The sequence below is a fragment of the Suricata suricatta genome, chromosome 1 (genome assembly GCF_006229205.1).
Source record: "Suricata suricatta isolate VVHF042 chromosome 1, meerkat_22Aug2017_6uvM2_HiC, whole genome shotgun sequence".
In the NCBI taxonomy this organism is placed as follows: Eukaryota; Metazoa; Chordata; class Mammalia; order Carnivora; family Herpestidae; genus Suricata; species Suricata suricatta.
Window position 1 is genome coordinate 188,517,607 of NC_043700.1, and position 6,000 is coordinate 188,523,606.

General features: G+C 48.4%; 1 protein-coding gene across 2 annotated transcripts in view; it reads right to left on the minus strand.

The window, feature by feature from the left end:
- The window catches only part of STX18 (syntaxin 18), a 113,328-nt gene that overhangs the window by 22,298 nt on the left and 85,030 nt on the right, over nt 1–6,000 (minus strand). The window lies entirely within an intron of this gene.

Here is a 6,000-nt window from a genome sequence, read left to right on the forward strand (position 1 = left end):
TGCCCCCCTCTCACTCTGCCCCTACCTCATTCCTGCACTCTCTCTCAAAAATAAACATTAAAAAAAAAATACGGGTTGGATGAATGGATACCTTACAACGGTCAGTGATTAGCTGGTAAGAGAAGAAACCTTCTTGACTATGAAACAAGCCTTGCACTAGCTTCCTGGGAAGCTGCACGGCCCAAGGGCAGCGACGGGCAGGCTGCTAGAAGGATCTGGGATGAGTTCTGAACTACTAGCCAGGAAGTGTGCAAATAACACTGTGAACACGTGTACGGATGATCCTGTTGAAGCCGGCTAACCTCTGCTGCAGGCTTATTACGGGTTGGGCATTTTTCTCAGTACGTTATATGGACGCATTTCCTGAGTGCCGTAGTCCCTATCAGGGAGGTAATGGTATCAATGAGCTTTTTACAGAGGAGGAAACCGAGGTCTACGGAAGTTAGGAACCTCTCCCAGGCCACACAGTCAGGAAATGGCTGGGCTGGAACATGACCTCAGGGAACCTGCCTCCGGGGCCTCGCTCTGAACAGCTCCGTGAAGGGAAGACTCCACCCGTCAGGACCCATGAGAAGGACTTGTGATCAAATGAGCCCGGGAAGCTGGGTCCGAGCCAGATGGGGATTTCACACGACACATTTCAGAGCCTTTAAGATCCTAATATATATTTTGAATTTCCAAAAAGCATGTCTTTCCCAAGTAACCTGGTTGCAGAGACCATTTTCATGGAGTTTTTGTTAAAGACAAGTGTTCTACAACATTCATAAAAGAATTTTCAGAAATCACAATAGTATCAACCTTCCTAAATGTCCAGTTCCTATGGCTGGGAAGTAAATTACTTTAAAGTTTAGTGCCTTGAAACAACACTAATCATCTGCCATCCGCCAGCATTCCTGGGGCCAGAGATTTGGGAGTGGCCTGGCGGGACTTCGGACTCCTGGTCCCGCGTGGGGGCGCAGCGGACACAGCTGGGGCTGCGTGTCGCCTGAAGCCTTGACGGAGGCTGGAGGGTGCACCTCCGAGGGGGCTCCCTCCCGTGATTCCGCTGACTCCACTGCAAGTGGGTGCCGGCCAGGAGCCTTGTCTCCCTGTCAGGGGGCCGGGATACTGCCCCACGGGGTCACCTGGTCATTTCTGTCCTACATGGCGGCCCAGGCAGTGACAACAGTCCACTCAGGCTCAAGGAGAGGGAGCACAGACCTCGCATCCCCCTCCCTCCCTCCCTCTCGATGGAGCAGTGGCAAAATCGACTTTAATAAGGCCTCGTGGGACGGGATGAGTATGTCTGGACGCAGCCATCTTTGGAAAGTACATCTGCTACTCTAAGTGTCACAGACACGCACAGAGACGCAGTTGTAAGGACATTCATCACGGCACTACTTATAACAACAAAACACTGGCTTACAGTTCATCAGAAAGTGTCAGGCTCACAATGAGAAGATTCGGGGAGAAAAGACCCCATTTGCAACACCTGACACAACAGATAAACCACTAACAATGACAGTGTCACAGCCTAACCTTAACAAGCAAAGCCCAAAACCCATGTGTGAAAAACTAAAAGATGTCCTTCAAAGATACAAAAATATCCTATAACAAATGGGAAGAGATAGCGTGTTCTTGGGTAGGAAAAAGAGCTATCCTAAAAATGTCAGTTCTCGTGGAATTTAAGAAACAAAGCAGATGAACATGGATGATGGGAAAGAGGCGAACCATAAAACAGACTCTCAGCTGTGGGGAGAGAGCAAACTGGGGGAAGCTGGAGCGGAGGTGGGGGCCGGGGGGGTTACATAGGTGACGGGATGACGGAGCGCACTTCTGGTGAGCACCAGATGTCACATGCAAGTGACGAATCACTGAACTCTACACCTGAAACCAACATTGCACCGCATGTTAACTGGAAATTGCTTAATGTTTATTGCGGGGGGGGAGGGAGGAGAGAGGGAATCCCAAGCAGGCTCTGCGTGGTCAGTGCAGAACCCAACACAGGGCTTGATAACTAGCTGGAATTTAAATAAAAACTTGAAACCACCACAAATGAATCAATAATGAATAAATCTGTCTTAGCCGTTAAAAAAAGATGATGTCAGCTCTCCTTAAGTTCATTTATAAATGGAAGCAGACTGATCCCCATAAAAATACCGGCAGGTTCCCCTCCCCGACCCTGAAGCCAGTCCAAATCAATTATGAAACTCACTTGGGAACGTGCAAGCGTGTTAGGAAAAACTGTAAATAAATATCGAACTGTACTTAGTGACAGGGCTGCTGGAGCACTGAGGTGCACAGACACTCACAACTCACTCTGAAATACTTAAGGCAGGAGGAAGGACAGATGGGCGAAAAGGGGCACGGGCAGTAGAAGGTAAACGAAAGGTTTACGCGGCAGGCAGGCGGTGCTCACCGTAAACCCAGCTGGGCTGTAGACGTGAGAATGTTCCTAAGAAAACGCGCCCAGGAACGCCCCAGGCCCAGGCGAGCGCGCGGGACCAGGGCGCGGAGAGGCTGGCGGACTCCGACAGAAGATGCAGGAGAGACTCGAGTGTACACAGACGTCTGGCACACGGTGCGCTTACTGAAGGAGCTAACTGGTCAAAGGTTCCGCACTTTGCACACCAAGATGAAGTCCAAACGCGCAAATGACACAGACGTATTAACAAACCGTGCACAAGACAGAAACACGCGGGTGAATGCTTCTCTACGCCGGGCGGAGAAAAACTTCACCGTGACTCAGAAGCCACAACAAGAAGGGGAAAAATGATGAATTTAACTCCATAAAATTTTTTTAATATATCTCTTTTGCCTGGTAAACACACAGGAGGCTCCCTGTACTTTTCGGCTCAATTTTGCTATGAACCTAAAAGTGTTCCACTATTAAAAAACCAAAAAACCGGGGAGCCTGGGTGGCTCAGTCGGTTAAGCCTCCAGCTTCGGTTCAGGTCAGATCTCACGTTCGTGGGTTCGAGCCCCGTGTCAGGCTCTGTGCTAACAGCTGGCTCAGAGCCTGGAGCCTGCTTCGGATTCTGTGCCTCCCTCTCTCTCTGCCCCTCCCCCTCTCATGCTCTCTCTCTGTATCAAAAATAAATAAAACATTAAAAAAAAATTAAAAAAAACCCCGACATACGTAAAAAAAAAAAAGAAAAAGGAAAAAGAAAACAACTCAAATACATTAGGCAAGAGTTCACGGAGAAACAAAAGTAAATGCCTCATGAACACACGAGAAGACGCTTGCTCCCACTCAACAGAAGATAATGTGTGCGGCGCCTGTGTGGCTCTGCCGGGTAAGCGCTGACTCTCGATCTGGGCTCAGACCATAATCCCGTGCCTGTGGGATCAAGCCCCGACTTGGGCTCTGCACTAGCTGTGGAGGCTATTTAAGATTCATTCTCTCTCTCCCTCTGACCCTCCCCACTCACATTCATGTGCACACTCTCTGAAAAAAAATTATTAACATTTAAAATTTAAATATAGCACTAAAATATATTAAAAACATATTTAAAAATGGTACTGCATATTTAAAAGCACCACCAACACATCATCTCCTGCTTTGGAAGACTGGCAGGCACAAAGTCACAAGACTGGCGGGCTGGCTGGTGAGTCTGGGGAGAAACAACCACTTTCATACATTGATGGGTATAAATGCCAAGTGGTGTCAAGTTCCACGGAGGGAAATGTGGTAACATCTAGCAATATTCTGTTTCAGGCGCCTGGGCAGCTCAGCTGGCTGACTCCAGCTCAGGTCATGATCTTGCAGTTCATGAGTTCAAGCCCTACAGCAAGGCCACATCGAATCCTCTGTCCCTCCTCTGTCTCTGCCACTTCCCTGCTCACACTCTCTCAAAAAACCAATATTTTTTTAATCACACACCTACTACTCTCTAAAGCAACAGTCTTCTCTGAATCTATCCCAAAGATACCGCAACAATACAAGGCCATCTCCACTGTAACAATTACGTAATCCAGCTGTAAGACAGTCAAAGCCTGGAAAGAATCCGTGTGCCCATCGCTGTGGCACTGGCTGCATACGCTCGGGGGAACCACACCGCCGTGCAAAGACATGGAAATGGGTGCACGCACTGCTGAGAACAAAGCAAGCAGGAGAAAGACCTGTGTGTGAAGAAGAGAATGTCCTCCATCTGTTAAGAGGCTGACGAAAACCCAATGGCTCAGGTCATACTTTGTGGTGAAAAGACTCAGTGTTTCCCCCTAAAATGAGGGAAAAGATCAGGATACAGTAAACTTGAACAACAGTGGAGAAAGAACAATTATAAATTTTATGAGTTTCCGGTACGGAAACCTAGCAAGGACATTACAAAAAGGGAGGACTGGACAAATGCCTTCACGAACATAAATGTAAATCTCCTGAACAAAATAAAAGCCAACTGAATTGAATAATATAAACACAATAGTGCATCATGAGCGAGGGGGTTTATCCTAGGAATGCAAAGTTGGTTTCACATTTTTAAATCAATCAATGTAATACACTACATGAAAAGAAAAGAAGAAAACCACACTATCATCTCATGAGGTGCAGAAAACGCATTTGAAAAATTCAAGATCCCTTCATGATAACTTTTCACCAACTAGGACTAGAAGTTGCGCAGGAAAAGGTTGACTCAGCAGCTCTAGGGAGTCCTGACTCCGCTCCTTACAAAGAAACTGGCTCTGGACCCGTTTCTGGAAGAAACTCCACGCTCCCGGAATACCCCGCCTGATAGAGTGTGTATACCCAGGGCCTCGGACCACCCAGGCCGGTTTATGCTAACAATGAAACAGTAGATGGAAAAAGTACCATGTAAAATGTAAGTCCTTTACAGAGTCTTTCAACTGCAGAGTCGGAGCAAAGAAATTATTGGGGGCCTCACAGGGCAGTCACTTGGGCGCACGCTTGAGAGAGGACTGACATTTTGCCAAGCACGAAGGGCAGAAAGGGTACGGTAGGCCCAGGGAAGCCAGCACTGGGACCTCTGGGTCATGGGATGGTCCTTTGCTCTGGAGAACTATCTGGCTATTTGAATAAAGAATTCTTTACACCCCCACAGGCCATGGGTGAGAGCCCCAGCTGCCGCACACCCATCCCCCCAACACCTGCCACTTGTATTTCAGCCATAATAAATGTGACATGGTATCTTGCGGGCTTTTATTTTGTTGTGAAACAATCACATGCAAAACATCTTGAGCATGAGAACCCTTTCTCCTGAACCATCAGACAGTAGGTTGCCAACCTGATGCCCTTACCCTTTGGAGTATTTTAGGATTTTCTGAAAAAAAGAGCATTCTTTGATACAACCAGAATACAGCCACCAAAATCGGGAGTTTCACTTCCAGCCTTCCCCTGGGCCCCGCTCTAACTGCTTTCCCGCGGCCATCCTTTACACCGAGAGGATCCAGCTCGGAATCACACAGTGCCTCTGGGGGTTATCTTTCCTCAGGCCCCTCCTGCTCCGGTTCACGACCTTGAGACACAAGAATGTGCCAGTCATCCTCTAAGAAACCCCTCAGCTTGCGTTCGTCTGATGTCCCCATGGTCGGAGACGGGTCCCGCATCTTTGGCATAAAAGAGTGACGCTCGATCTACATTCCTCCCAGTGCTCCCTAGCGGGCTGTCCGGGTCTCCCTTCCGTCACTGGTCACGGTGGTGGCTGCCAGGCTTCCCCAGTGCGAAGTGACTCTTTCTCCCTTTGCAACTCCAAGTGCTGGGGGATGGAGTGCTTTGATGCGGTATAAGTATCAATGTCGAGCCCTCAATGTATTCATTTACCGAGTCCTATCCCGATGGACGCATGATGTCCTATTTTATTCAGTGGGTCATCATCTGCTATTACCATTTATCTGATGCTCAAATGGTCCCTAACTTGGCCAGTGGAAGCCCCTCCAAACTCTCTTTCTGCCATGTCCCCATCACCCTCTGAGGCCTTCCTTGCTGCCTGCTACGACAAAGCTTCCAGGCCCACGTGCATCCGACACACACACACACACACACACACACACACACACACACACACA